This window comes from Macaca mulatta, chromosome Y (genome assembly GCF_049350105.2).
Source record: "Macaca mulatta isolate MMU2019108-1 chromosome Y, T2T-MMU8v2.0, whole genome shotgun sequence".
NCBI classification, from domain to species: domain Eukaryota; kingdom Metazoa; phylum Chordata; class Mammalia; order Primates; family Cercopithecidae; genus Macaca; species Macaca mulatta.
Genome location: NC_133427.1, coordinates 5,065,733 through 5,080,810, shown reverse-complemented (window position 1 = coordinate 5,080,810; position 15,078 = coordinate 5,065,733). Strand labels below are relative to the sequence as shown.

The following is a 15,078-nucleotide window of genomic DNA, read 5'->3' as shown; positions in this document are numbered from 1 at the left end:
TGCTGGGATTACAGGCATGAGCCACTGCACCCGGCTTCTATATTACTCTTAAATGAGACCCCAAAAAATTAACAAAACGTTATATGTCATAGTGTATTTTGATGGTATCCCATATTATATATAATACAATGGAATGGGCGTGGCTTTTAAAAGACCTTAGTCCTCGCCAGATGTGGTGGCTCACGCTTGTGATCCCAGTACTTTGGGAGACTGAGGTGGCAGATCACTTGAGGTCAGGAGTTCAAGACAAGCCTGGCTAACATCGTGAAACCCTGTCTCTACTGAGAAAAAAGAAAAAAAAAATACACATATTAGCTGGGCATGGTGAGGCATGCCTGTAGTCCCAACCACTTGGGAGGCTGAGGCAGGAGAATCTCTTGAACCTGGGATGGGGAGGCTGCAGTGTGCTGAGATTGTGCCACTGCACCCTGCACTCTAGCCTGAGCGACACAGAAAGACCCCATCTCAACTAGAAAAAAAAGAGCTTAGGCTGGTGCAGTGGCTCACACCTGTAATCTCAGCACTTCAGGAGGCCAAGGTAGTTCAATCACAAGGTCAGGAGATCGAGACCATCCTGGCTAACACGGCGAAACCCCATCTCCACTAAAAATACAACAAATTAGCTGAGCATGGTGGCAGGTGCCTGTAGTCCCAGCTTCTTGGGAGGCTGAGGCAGGAGAATCACTTGAACCTGGGAGGCACAGCCTACAGTGAGCTGAGATCATACCAGTGCACTCCAGCCTGGGTGACAGAGCAAGACTTCATCTCGGGAGGGAGTAGGGGATGGAAAGAGCTTAGTCCCATTTACAGAAAATGGCAAGTAGCACTTGATATTAAGGAGCTAAGTGCTATAGAAACGGCTTGCATCTGCTAAGCTGTTTGATAAATTGAACTCCATTGTCTAGAGTCTCAAGGTACTAATCAAAATATTTAAGATGTGTACAATGACACTAATGTTCTTGGATTATATCAGCAGAAAAAGCACAATACCATTATATTTATAGTGCATTTTTCAACTCTGCCTCATCTCCCAGCCTATTTTCCAAGGATTTAAATCAATTTATTATTCCAATGTACCCAGTAGAGCTTACTTGAATCACTCTGACTGGAGAAAAAGACAAAAAGCTTCCTGAATTGTTGCTGTCCGTCACATATATCAAATTAAAAAAAATTAATTTGAACGACTTGTTCTGCCCCAAGTCGAGTTTATATGGCTTATCTTTATGGGTCTGTGAATATATTAAGACATATGTGTATATGATATAAAATACATTTTCTTAAGGTTTTATGTTTTTTGGACTTTTCACACCTACAATGGACACCCTTCTCTGGGCACACACAGATTTCTGTGGCACTGCAGGTCTCTTCACACCCCCAAGGCTGCCCCTTGCCTTTGTACAGAGTCTTCTTGGGTACTTGGCAGGTGTGTCCACACTCATTTGCAAAACATTTCTTTACCCCATAGCTCTCATTATCAACTTCACAGCTTTCAACGCAGGCAGCTACAAATCCATTGACTTTCCCAGGAGCTGGATAGTCCCCCTGCTTCACCAATATGATGTATTTGAAGAAGTCACAGCTGGTCAAGCATTCATAGTTCTTGGGAAGAGAGACTAAGACAGAGAAGAATTTTTTCAAAATATTCCATTAAAGACACATGAAGTCTGATTTCCAAGACATCTGAAAAGAAGTTCTACATTTTTTTCCCATCAAGCTTTTGCTTGAGTATTTGACGAAATGCATGTATTGGTTTTCTCCTATCAAAGTGACATTTTGTGCTGATTTAAAAGGAACATAATCCATGAGTGATGATTTTTTACTGTATGGAACAGACACACACTGTGTATATGCACCCACATTCATGGATCATATATTCCACCATGGTTCAAAGATGTTTGTCAAAAAACTGATTATAAATAACTTGTCCAGTGCAACTTGAGGGCCCTTTTTGGATTGTATACATTACATATATTTTCATTTTATAACAAGCCACTCTCCCTATTTTTTTTCTCTTTTTTCTTATGGACCAGGTCGCACTTTGTCATCAGGCTGGAGTGCAGTGGTGCAGACGTAGCTCTCTGCAGCCTTGAAATCCCAGTCCCAGGCAATCCTCCTGCCTCAGCCTCCCAAGAAGGTAGAACTAAAATCACAAACTACCATCCCTAGCTAATTTTTATTTTTCCTGGAGATGAGGTCTTGCTATGTTGCTTAGGGTGGTCTCAAGTCCTGGCCTCAAGCAATCCTCATGCCTCAGCCTCCCAAAGCCAGTGGGATAACAGGCTTGAGTCATTGCCCCTGGCTATTTTTTCATATATATTAATACTCATCAAAATAGCAGCAGTTCCGTAAAACTTTACAGTTCTCACAATGCTAACATATTTGTTGGTATTATATAGCATGGTTGTCTAAGCCTCCTAATTGAACCCATTTCAATAATTTCCAGGCTTTATTGTTAATATGAAATTGTCAATGAGTTTTGCAGTAAAAGAACGTGGATCTTGTTTAAAAATCAGCCCACACCTATGTTATCCATAAAACAGTTGGGATTTGAACAGCATCTTGCTGAGGACATTTTGGTTGAGCCCAGAATCTATCAACCATTAGTAAGAATAGCACGCCCTGGACTTATTAGAGAAGTGTATTATTAACAAAGCCTGAGTAATGTGAAAGAGCCATTTTTTCAAATGTCTATTTTTCCTTAGGAAAAAAATTGGTTGGGGAAAGCAATTGGTTATCCCTGCACTCAGAAGATAATGGCTTCCTTCTGCCATGGAATGGAGGAGCTGCTGAGACTTCTAAATCCTGCCCCATCCAGGGAAAGAAAGAGAAAGGATTCTCTCTGTGCCCTTGCCCTCCTTTTTCCTTAAGGAGGAGAACAGTCAAGACAGCTCCACAAGCCTCAGCCCTAACCCTAAATACCTTTTTGCTTTATAAAAGATGGCAGAAAAGATGAACATCATAACTTTAACTTTTACCCCAAGCCTCCTTTTATTCTTATGGGAGATGCTTTCCACCATAGCAACTATTCTGTTAAAGACACATGAAGTCTGCTTGAAGGTTTGACAAAATAGATATATTTTTTTCTTTTATCCTATCAAAGTGGCATCTTCTCCTATCAAAATGCATTTTCACCTGGAATGGCTGTGCAAAGCCAGGTTAAATTTCATTGCCTTTCTTCTACATAGGGGAGCCATGTTCTCATGAATGGAATGTAATCAGCAAATTTCTGTGCCACTGTGGACTGAGGCTTGCAGGTGGTAGGTGATGGCACCCCTGTGTTCTTATTAGCAAGATATGGGTGGCACCACAGCTGTAGGGACTGGTGGGACCACAGGAGGAGAGATGCTGGGATGTCTGTCTGCCCACATGGAGGAAGCCAGCACCCTGCCACAAATTGCTGCCTTACAGTGCTCCATGGGCAAAATGCAAGTATGCATGTTTTGAACAATTGTACATGTCAAGTTCTGTTCACTACAACAGTTCAGCTACCCAAACCAATACAAAGGCCATCTAGTGATGGGCTACCATGGTTCCTCAACGTTGGAAGTGGAAGATGGACAAGGAGGACACTTTCTGTTTATTTGATGTCACAACAGGGTTAGGAATATAAGAAATAAATGTGGTGGCTTTGGTGAACAGAAGTCCAGGGAGAGACTAGGAACATCATGTTACTCAATGCCAGCATGCTGCTTGATGCTCCACAGTGATCCCTAACCAGGGCTCATTACTGGTAACATCTGGAAACACCTGGGTTACACCTAAACGGTACCTGGGAACACTCACCTGTGTGCTACTTGCTGCTCCTCCCTGATGACTAAATATGCCTCTGCACCATTGTGACACCTGGGTAACACCAGCTCATCCCTACCACTGCCTGGTAATGCCTGGGCAACACCTGGAAAACACCTGGTAAGACCTGCCCATGTGTTGCTGCTGCTTCTCAGTAGTGGTTGAATGTAACTCCCTACCATCAGGTTATACTTGCTAAACCTGCCGGCATGCTGCCGGCTACTCCTCCCTGCTAACAGAGCATAACCCTTTCGTCAGATAGGTGTCTGGTGGCACCTAGGTACCCTGGAGACGGGGTTATCTAGAAAAGACGTCATGAAAGATTTGGGATATTAACCAGAGTACTTTACACAATGGTAGAGGTATATTAATTAAGCAAAAAAACACGGCCAGGCACGGTGGATCACACCTGTAATCCTGGCTGGTAGCACTTTGGGAGGCCGAGGTGAGTGGATCACCTGAGGTCAGGAGTTCAAGATCAGCCTGGGCAACATGGTGAAACCCTGTCTCTACTGAAGATACAAAAGTTAGCTGGCTGTGGTGGCAGGTGCCTGTAATCCCAGCTACTCAGGAGGCTGAAGCAGGAGAATAGCTTGAGCCCGGGAGGAAGAGGTTGCAGTGAACTGAGATCGCACCATTGTACCCCAGCCTGGTGACAGAGACTCCGTCTCAAAAAACACACACACATACACACACACACACAAAGAAAAGTAAAGAAAAGAAAAGAAAAGCACTTCAGCATTATCAAAGTCTCTAGTGAGAGGTGAGAGATTCAGGGGACAAATGTTTCTAACTCTTTTCCAAAAACATAGTTAGTTCACTAATTTTAGTCTACGATTCTCATGCTGATGATGACTGGAAATGCCACTGAAGGCTCAAAACATAACTTCACAAGGGAATATCCCAGTAATCCCAGGATAACTACAATTTCAATGTAAATTATTCTCCACGGTCTCACATGGTTCTTTTTCCCAAACACTGTTGAATTAAAATATATGTAAAAGTTAAGACAGCAAATGTTATATTATTTGCATTTTACCAGAATTAAAAAAAAAAAGGACAGAAAATTTTTATACTATAAGAATGTGTGTAGCACCAAATACTATTGCTTGGCAGTGACAATAATCTTTCCTATATTGCAAATTTAATGAACAACAAGTTACAAGTTAAATACATTTCATTACAAGTTAAATACAATTAAATGCCTGTTCTTAGATTAACAGAAGGAAAATGGTAGAAGTACTAGCTAGAAAAAGTGTAATTTCAAATTTTGAATTGGAATTGTAGGTATCAGATGAAGATGTTTATTAGTTATTAATCATTTATAAAACGTGAAATAACATGAATTGGCTGTACTAACATTACTTCTCAATTTAAGAACTTTAAGGTAAAGCTTAGAAGAAAAGCCATAGTGTCATTATTGAATTATGACAAATTTGCAGCTAAGTAATTAAAAAGAAACTTTACAAGCATTTAAAGCATCATCAACTCTCGAGGCTTTTTCTCTCACTCTGTTTTACAGTTCTTTTTTCTGTTAGCTGTTAGATGTGTTTTACTTCATTGAGTTTTGAAGCTCTAAATTTTGTTTCAAATCCAAGTAACCAAAGAAGTATGCTAACAGATTTGTAACAATTGTGTAGAATTCACCAACTTGCTTCTTTCAACAAAACATACACATTATACCCACTGAAAGAAAATACCTAGTTACCAAACTCACTGGCCACTGTCTCAGGGCTGAGATTTCCAAGTAGAAATACTCGCTTCCTGCTTGGTAACTTGGAAATCACAATTACTTAGCTTGCACCATGATATAATAAAATCAGCTCAGTTCATACTTCTTCACCTATGAAAATAGAGAATGAGTCAACAGTCAGATAAAGTTTGGATCCTTTATTCATATGTTATTTTAATTATCTATATGCCATCTGCCACACCCTTGACCTCTGAAAGATAGGAACACAGAAGTCGTGCCTCCTTATTTTCTTTACTTACTGAACTATTGGGGCATATTTACATACAAATAAACAAAGACAGTGAGCTAGAGCAGTTATGAAGCATGTGTTCCCAATAAGCATAAAATGAGAATGATCATAATTTGCCCAACAATTTGATCTTTCAGTTGATATGAGAGTTGTTTTGTATGGATATTTATTTTTTTCCTTTTTGGTAAGAATTCAAAAACGTTTTTTTGTGACTATTTTGGGGATCAGAGAAACAAATATTCATCTTTGCACTCAAGGTTTATGGACTGTTATGTAATCTTGAAATAATACAGGTTATATTATGAATATTACATGAAGTAACACACAAAAAGAACTAGACAAGATTGTGCATAGTTGGTCCACAATACATACTCAATAAGAGTTAAATAATTTATGTCTTTTTTCCACTTCTACAAGTTTACTCTTGAACATTTCAAAATTCTTCTAGTATACTGACAAAATTTTTAAGAGATCCAAAGACAGAAAGTATTCCTACATATTTCTACAGTGTGTCCATTCACTAGATTTCAACCTACTATTTCCAGATTAAGCACTGGAAACTGCATCTAAGAAATTGCAACACATAATTAAATGAAGTTCATCTTAGAGTAGTGTGGATTTGTTGCAGCAATCTTACAGAGGAGCTTTACTGAACTGTTTTTTTGTTTATTTTTATCAAAGGCAAATTTTGATGTTATTAATTTTCTTGCATAATTCTCTTGGATTAGGTTAAAAAATATTACTCTGAATATAGAGAACATATGGTATGTGTACACAAGGTCTCTCTCTAGGTCATTAATCATAGTTTAATGATAATTTACTAACTGAATGGAATAAGGAGAGAAATGTGTATAGGTCAGGGAAAATGCTATGTGAATGTTAATACTCTAAATATAAAGAAAATGTATTAATTGGTCTCCAGTAGGAAATCCTGTGAACAAAGATAATTTAAGTGTCATAAAAGTATGATAACTTCTGACCCTTAAGCATGTAAAATTTCATGTGATAATAAAAGTTAATTATTTAGAGACCTAAGAGAAATGTGAAAATATTGGAAAAGGACTTAATCAAATCAGTATGTGTGTAATACCCATCAATTTTATGGTAAATAAAGACATGTGTGATAACAGATATATATGTGGTCCATGTTCTATTTCCTGCTAGTACAATTATATGCAGGCAATTCAGACAAATTATTAACTGTAAATTAATTTTTATAACTACAATTCAACTATTCATATTATTAATTTCATAAATGACACAAATGTCACTCTTGCCAGGTCACTGGCTCCAATTGAAAATTTGAAAAAAATGTGGTCACTATGCCCATTAATTTTGTTTTGCCTTACTGTCCCTAAAACTGGGAAATAAATAGTCTGCAAAGATTATGTTTTTTGTAAAGCAGTAATTAATGGTATCTAATAGATGTCATTATGCCTCCAAAGAATAGACAGACAACCCAAAGTATTAAAGAAAAAGGTCTTTGGGACATATTAGATTAAGTAAAAAAATCCCACATCTGTTTAGGAATAGATACATGTCATATTTTATATTAACATGCAGTATTAATTAATTCTCATAAATCTGTCTTATATGTCATCTCCTAAGGTCTAAAAACTAAAATGTGGTTTTTAGTGCCTTACTACCAGGATAATATGCGAAGCTTCACTAAGAAGAAAATGACTAAAACATTAACTCATCCACCTGTGGCAAGTGGCTAAAAATAAAATTAAATACTATCAAAAGTAGGTAACGTTTCCTGAATGCTTTCAAAATGAGGGATAATATCATCTTTTCTAGTTTGGTATAAAATGCAACGTATTGTACTGTAAAATAATCTGTGCAGCAATCATGGGATGATAAAGTCGTCCAATTCGGGAAATTACCTTAATGTGTTTAAAATCACACAAATACAAGGCTTCAGCTTTGAAGAGAACATTGTATTTGGCATTTGGTTCCATTTAACAGACTTATACCACATGTCAATTCCGTAGGATTATAATTGCCTTTGCAAAGAGCCAGGGATTGAGGGGCTTCTTTTCCTGCTCCTAGCCAACAACCAGGATTGTGGACTACAATGAAACCTCGAATATACAATTTCCTGAAATGAGTGCTCCATCATTATCACCACTGTCACCACCACCACCATCACTATCATTACCATCATCATTAGCAGTGGCAGTTAATCACCAAGAGATGCTGATGTCTGCCACATCCCTCACTCTACCCCAGTTGCTTTACTTTCTCATCTCACTTATTCTTCCCACTTCCCACAATTGTTATTATTTCCATTTTACAAATGGGGAAACATCAGCTCAGGGAGATAATATAGCTCAAATCACAAAACACATGAGTTTGGGCAATGATGACAGCCAGTGTTTTCTGAGGGCCCCACCATATCTCAGGGTAAAATAAGATTAGGCTCACCCAGAAAAAATCTGCTTCCCTATCAGAATTTCCCAGGGAGCTTCTAAAACTGACATCCTGGGTAAACTACTGACCCCTTACTTCTGCACCCTGCACTTTGGAAAGAATCCCTGCTGGTCCCAATGTGTGGCCAAGAATAGAAATCTGCTGGGTGAATAGCTGTCTAAATTTTTGTGTTTGGTTATTAGATTTCATGATTCTACATGTTTATAAATAACCTGAATATTCTAAAATGCAATCTTACACTTCCCAGTAAGACATATTAGGGTGATTCCCAATTTCTGAATGCTTCACTCCCAAAGCACAGTGAGATGAACAAAAAATTAATTCAATACAAGAGCATGAAGACAAGGTAGTGAGACAATGAAATGAGATGAGAAGGGATAGAAGAGAGTTAAAAACTTGTCAACAATTGCAGCTATCAACTGTAGCACACAACTCAGACTTCCACAACTCTCTGATTGGACAGAAGACTGGCCTTACAAAGATTATTTTCTGATAAGCAAGCGCAGACAGTCAGTTTCAGTTAACTTAAAGAGGCTGTGCACAAACTTTGTATAGTCCTATAGTTCACTTTTCAATGTAACAAGACAAATTTGTCTCATTTTGATGCTAAAACCTCATGCAAAAGTGAACACTGGATATATGTTATTATGAGAGTATTTTAAGAGAGTTAGCCAAAGTTTTAGCAGAAAAATGCCCAAGGAAGCTTCAGGAGAGAGCCCTTTTCCACCACAATAATGTCCCTGCTCATTCCTCTCATCAAACAAAAGTAATTTTGCCAGAATTTCAATGGGAAATCATTAGGTATCCAACTTACAGTCCTGATTTGTCTCCTTCTGACTTGTTTTTGTTTCCTGTTCTTATAAGAATATTTAAAGGGCATCTATTTTTCTTCAGTGAATATTTTTCAAAATCTACCATTGACATGGTTAAATTCCCAGGACACTCAGTTTTTTAGGTATAGACTAAGTGGCTGATAACATCAAATTAAAAAGTGTCTTAAGCTTGATAGAGCTTATCTTGGGAAACAATGTTTATATGTTTTATTTTTAGCTTTTGATTACATTTTTTCATGAACTTTCTGAAGGCCTCTTGTATATGCAGCCACTTTCTTCAGACATTGGACAATAGTTGGCACAAGACAAGAAAATCTGAAAGGACACAAATGAAAAAATGAATGATTTGATCCAGTTTCAAATCTACAGTGCAAGGAAGGCTGATCCCAAGATAGTTCTGCAGTATTTTCAAGTTGTGGAGAAACAGATTAAAGCTTGAGGCTGAGATGGCCAGCTCTTGTGGGCAGACTATCAAGCAGGATGAAACTGCATGAAGAGAGAAACACGGAGAGGTTTAGAGGGACTTCTTAATTTTTAGCTGAATACTGACCTGAATGTGCATGGCTTCAGACTGCGTAAGTCTAGGGAAAGAACAACCAAACATCAATAAAGGAAACCATTCTAGTAAAAACTCACATTTCAAACAGTCAGAGTGGAGAGAATGCGCAACTCATGAAGCGATGGCTAGAGTCCTTAGAAGGATATGACTTTAGTAATGGGATAAGTTAGGCAATTCTAAAGGCTACTCTGAACCTACCTGAAGAAACTTAAAAGAAACCTCAAAATAAGAAAACGAATCTCAAAAGGAACTTAATTACATGTTAGAACAAAGTCTAAAGCTTTCTAGAAAGATATAGCAAAATTCAAAACACAAAAACTTGAGATCCAACCAAAAGTAATTCACTGTGCAAAGAAGAAAGAAATTGTGGCACGTAAACAAGATGGGAAAAACAAGATCTACAGAAGCAGAATGAGACATTATTATAAAGATGATAAAATTAACAGTGAAGGACATGTAAAAGCTATTACAAATATGCTCCGTATGCCCAATAATGTGGAGGAAAATGTGGACATAGGGAGGAAAGGAATGAAAGATGCAGAACAGAACTGTGTAGAACTTCTAAAAGTAAATAGGAAGAAATGAAAGATATGCCAAATGGGATTTTTAAAATATTAGACACTATGGAAGACAAGATTACTTAAAAGAAAAGCAAAGACACAATGATTAAAACAAACAAAACAAACAAACAAAAACAACAACTATCAAAATGGGCTGGGTGTGGTGATTCACTCCTGTAATCCCAGCACTTTGGAAGGCCAAGGCAGGAGGATCACCTGAGGTTGGGAGTTCAAGACCAGCCTGACCAACATGGAAAAACCCTGTGTCTACTAAAAGTATAAAATTAGCTAGACATGGTGGTGCATGCCTGTAATCCCAGCTACTTGAGAAACTGAGGCAGGAGAATTGCTTGAACCCGGGAGGCAGAGGTTGCACTAAGTAGAGATTGCGCCATTGCATTCCACCCTGGGCAGCAAGACTCTGTCTCAAAAAAAAAAAAAAAAGAAAAAGAAAAAACAAAAAAAAAACTATCAAAATGAAGCAGAGGATGGAAAATGACAAAAAGAAAAAAAAAACAAAAACAAAATATAACACAACAGATCGTAGACTCATTGACCCATGAAACAAAATAAGCTGGTCTAATATGTATCATTAGAGTCCCAGAAGGAGAGAAGAGAGAAGATGGGACAAATAAATAACGTTGAACAATAAATTAAAAATTTGATTAATATGTTATGTCTGTAGTTAGAGGAATCTCAGTTACCCCTAAGCAAAAGAAACAAAGATAATTCAATCAAAGTATATTTAATCATATGCTTCATATACCAGATACAGAAAGAAAATCTTCAAAGCAGATAGAAAAATAAAAAGACACTTTATAAACAGTAAAACAATAAGAATGTCAAAAGATTTTTCAGAAAATATGCATGACAGAAGAAAATGAAATGATATCTTTAAAATACTATTTTTTAAAATAAATTAACCTGAAATTTTATACCCATGAAATATCTTTAAAAACTGAAGATGCTGAGGTGGGTGGATTACAAGGTCAGGAGATCAAGACCATCCTGGCTAATACAGTGAAACCCCGTCTCTACTAAAAATACAAAAAAAATTAGCAGGACATGGTGGTGGGCAGCTCTAGCCTCAGCTACTTGGGAGGCTGAGGCAGGAGAATGGCGTGAACCCAGGAAGGGGAGCTTACAGTGAGACGAGATTGCACCACTGTACTCTAGCCTGGGTGACAAAGCAAGACCACATCTTAAAAAAAAAACAAAAAAACAAAAAAAAACTGAAGATGTCTTAAAGACTACCTCAGATATACAGAAAGTGGATCCATAACAACTACCCCGATTACAAATGTTAAAAACAAAAGGAAAATGGTAACAGATGAACACTGGGGTCTACACAAAAAATGAAGAGTTCTAGAAATAATAAATACGTGATTATATTAAAAAGATGATTTTTTTTTGTTTTTATATCTCTAAAAGAAGATAAATTTAAAGCACAAATGATAAAAATGTGATGTGGAGCTTGCAACAAATGTAGAAGAATGACTTTTAACACTAATGCAAATGAAGGAAATAAACAATGGAAGTATACATTTATAACATTTTCACATCACACCTGAAGTCATTCACGACCAAACATACTGTGTTCCAAAAAGCAATTCTGAAAAAATTCAAGAAGATAGAAATCTGAAGTACTGTCTTAAGAAAAGGTAACTTAACCAGAAATCAATAGAAAGATACCTCTAAAATTCTCAAATATTTACAAAATAAACCATGCCTTCGTGTGGAACTCAAAGATAGAATTACAAAACTAATTAGAAAATTTACCTGTGTAAAACCAAAAACATGCTATAACACAAAATGTGGGTTTTAGCTAAAGTAGTTCATAGGGCAAAATTTATAGCATAAAGTTCTTACATAAGAAATGAAAATAAGATCTCAACTATCTAAGCTCCTACAATAAGATAGTATATAAAGAAGGTCAAACTCTTCAAAATTAAGCAAAAGTAAAATAAATAAATAAAAGATCAAAAACCAACAGCATAGGAAATGACCCAATAAAGAAAAGCAACAAAAGAAAAAGTTATTTTTTAAAGGAGCACTAAAATTGACAAAATTCTATCCAGATGAATCGAGAAAGAAATAGAGAGTACATAATTTATCAATATCAGTATTGCAAAAAAATCACTACTGATCTAATAGACATCAAAATGCTAACAATAAAGGTGAATTAGGCAATATGAACTACCCTATTTTTATTAATGTGATAACTTGCATCAAACAGTTCACTTTCTACAAAGTCTCAGGCAATATAAATGCTACTGAAAAAGCAATGGAAAATGTGAATAGCCCTATGTCTACTAAAAATTTGAAATAACATATAAAAGTCTCAATAAGTAGATAAAATTTAAGCCCATACAGGAGCCAGAAGGAAACCTCTCATTCTACTTCTTAGAGAAGATAGATGTTAGAATTCCTTCCACACTCCTCCATGAAAGCTCTGTCAATTCAGATAAAAGGAGACTCTCTTCATTCATTGATTCATTTAACCTGAGTCCATCATTCTCCTAGTTACATGACACAGGAATACTAAACTTTGTTCCTGCTATCATGTTTGGACTGCATTGGGGAATAAAAATAAAGCAACAATTACAATTATGCATCTTTAGTAATAAAACAGTATTTTTGCTTTTATTTATAAAGAACTATTTTTATCTGCTATTTTTTTCTTTTTTTTGTTGTTTTGTTTTTTTGAAATAGGGTATCACTCTGTCATTCAGGCTGGAGTGTAGTGGCACAAATATGGGTCACTGAAACCCAACCTCCTGGGCTCAAGCAATCCCCCTGCCTCAGCCTCCTATCTAGCTGGGACCACAGGTATGTGCCACCATGTCTGCTCTTTTTTTTTTTTTTTTGAAAAGATGGAATCTGATTTTGTTGTCCAGACTGACCTTAAACTCTTAAACTCCTGGGCTCAAGTGATCCTCCCATCTTGGCCTCCCAAAACGCTGGGATTATAGGTGTGAGCCACTCAGCCCAGACTCATCTGCTGATTTTTAATCATTTTAAGCTAATTCACACTCTGTCCCTGTAGACTATCACAGCAGCAATCACGGAAGGTTTCATGGAATTGGTAGAAAACTTCATGTTAGGGCTTTTTTGTTTGTTTGTTTTTTAAAACAGGGTCTCACTCTGTCACCCTGACTAGAATGCAGTGGTACAAACATGGCTCACTGCCATCTTGACCTCCTGGACTCATGCAATCCTCCTGCGCCAGCCTCCCCTTCTACAAGCATATGGTATCATAGGCACAAACATGGCTATACCTAAAAATGGGGCACCCCAGTACCCAAGAAGTACATCCACATACTTGCTACTCAAAGGCTAGGCCTTGGTTCATCAGCATTCGCATCCCTTGGGAGCTTGCTGGAAATAAAGACTCTCCTGGCTGCACCATATACCTACTGAATACCATATGCCTACTGAACACCATAAACCTGCTTAATCAGAATCTGCATTAAAGCAGATTCCTAGATGATTCATGTGCATGACCAAGTGTGAGAAGGCCAGTTCTGGATCATGCTGGACACTGGAGTTGGCATCTTCAGATGCATGAGTTTCTCCCTCTCCACATTGAAATTTCCTTCAGCCCTAGTTCCTTACTCCAGAAATCTAGTTATCCAATTTGTGCTCCATGTATCTCTGACTTAACATTCCTCCCTGCCCCCTAGCATATAAATGTATTCCAGTCTTTCCAACGTAAAACACAAAAATCAGTTTCTCAACCATGAAATCCCCCTAACCACAGTCTCCTCTCTCTCCTCTATGCTCTAGAGACAGTCTTAGGGAAAGACTTTAAACTTACAGAAAGAGTTGCATGTATGTGGTCTGAATTTCCTCCTTACATTTTATTCTATAACCCAGAGTTGTATGTGTTACCTACTATTGATGCACAGAAAGTCTCAAACAGATTTCTTGTGACTTCCTAACTACAAAACTTTGTGAGCCCTTTCAGTCCGCATCTCACTGACCTGCCATAGAATTAAAAAACGTTGACCTTGTCTTCCTCTTTCATAGTAAAAGTAGCCAATGTGTATGTAATGTGTGTTATCTTCAGATACTGGTTAAGTGCTTTACATGCATTCAAGAAAATTCTTTTTACTTAAATTTAATGCTTTTGCAACTTTCATGATACTCCCCTAACTGCTTATGTGCCTACTTGCCTACCCCTTCTTTTCAGACTTAGGTCTTTAAATCATTCTGAATAATCTCCAGTCTTGGTCCCATAAATTTTCACAACTCATCAATTCTTCTACAACTGAGTCTAGAATAATTTGATACTCCCTGGAGTAATATAAAAATTACATGAAAACTGAGTCTCAGTGCTTAAAAAAGGAAAAAAAAAACTTTATGTTCCAGAACTATACAATTTGATACAATGCAGATTGCACCCATCATATAGTGGTTGGCAAAGAAAATCTCATAACAATTATAAAAATCCATAGGCATTTTCTTCTGCCATCCAATAACACTGCTTTTGTCAAAGTCCATAACGAGCTCCCTGTTGCAGAATCCAATGATCAAATTTAAAGTCTCCATGTTCTTGCAGTATTTGACGCAACTGATTACCTCTTTCTTCTTGAAAAGCTTTCATCATTTGGCTATCGGAACACCACACTGCCCTGTGTTTTCTCCCACCTTATTGGCGTCTCTTGGTCTCTTTCTTCTTCCCCCCATCCCTCTTATGTTGCTGTGATTTTAACTCAAAGACCTGTTTTCTTTCTGTTACCTCATTGAGTTTTATGAAACAGTACCATCATTCATGGCATTTGTTCTATTTCCCAATAATTCTCACCTAAATTCCAAACTCCTGTGGCTATTTGCCTACAGTACATCTCACACTGATGTCCATTTGCATCAGAAATATACCACACTCAACAGCAAACTTCTGGTCTATATTTTCTCCCCAC

The 15,078-nt window shown here is 37.3% G+C and overlaps 1 protein-coding gene across 8 annotated transcripts in view; it reads right to left on the bottom strand.

Moving 5' to 3' along the window:
• Window positions 1-15,078, bottom strand: part of LOC106995406 (thymosin beta-4-like) — a 212,177-nt gene that overhangs the window by 52,784 nt on the left and 144,315 nt on the right. For 7 of the 8 annotated variants that reach the window (XR_013413257.1, XR_013413261.1, XR_013413262.1 and 4 more), the window contains one exon: window positions 5,498-5,632. The gene's annotated coding sequence lies outside the window, so the exon portion shown is untranslated. Of the gene's footprint in view, window positions 1-4,951; window positions 5,633-15,078 lie in introns of those variants that run through there. The other variant, XR_013413264.1, reaches the window with a different exon arrangement.